A 596-nucleotide genomic window follows, 5' to 3' on the forward strand; every position below is an offset into this window, starting at 1 on the left:
CAATATGCGGTGACTGCAGAGAGAGCAGCTGCATCTCCAGTCTGCCACTTGCCCGAGGACTTAGCGGTTCATTCCTGGGGCTGAAACCAACGACTGGCGTGTCTTCCTGCATGAAGTCACTTGTGGTAGACGACACAGCCCAAGCGCAAGCACTTTAGCAATGCCAGGCTGCTCATTCCCACGGTGACACGTGGCCTTGCAGGAGAATGGAGCATTTTCCTCTTCTCTAACCAAATCCGGAATTGATTGAAATGTGTTTAAAACCAAGACCCTGAAAATAACCTGCCAAACTGCTGACAAAACATCACAATCTCCTCCCTCCCTTTCTCTCCCCCTCGGCCCAGAAAACTGTTCAAAGGACACGAATATGAGCACCATGAAGAAGAGCATCATGGAACCTTAGAAACTTCCATGCCAGCTGCCATCGGAGGCTGCGTCTGAACACCCTCATTGCCTCCACCTCATTCTCGATTTCAGGACCTGCTTCCTTCTAGCATTTACCAGTACTTACTACAACTTAGTTTTACGTTTGCTTTTTAGATTGCTTCCCACACTATTCATTTGTTCACCCAATAATGTTTACTGAATGGCATATT

General features: G+C 47.7%; 1 protein-coding gene across 1 annotated transcript in view; it reads right to left on the minus strand.

Moving 5' to 3' along the window:
* Positions 1-596, minus strand: part of MARK1 (MAP/microtubule affinity-regulating kinase 1) — a 121,337-nt gene that overhangs the window by 10,724 nt on the left and 110,017 nt on the right. The window lies entirely within an intron of this gene.

The sequence above is a fragment of the Myotis davidii genome, unplaced genomic scaffold (assembly GCF_000327345.1).
Source record: "Myotis davidii unplaced genomic scaffold, ASM32734v1 scaffold174, whole genome shotgun sequence".
NCBI lineage: Eukaryota > Metazoa > Chordata > Mammalia > Chiroptera > Vespertilionidae > Myotis > Myotis davidii.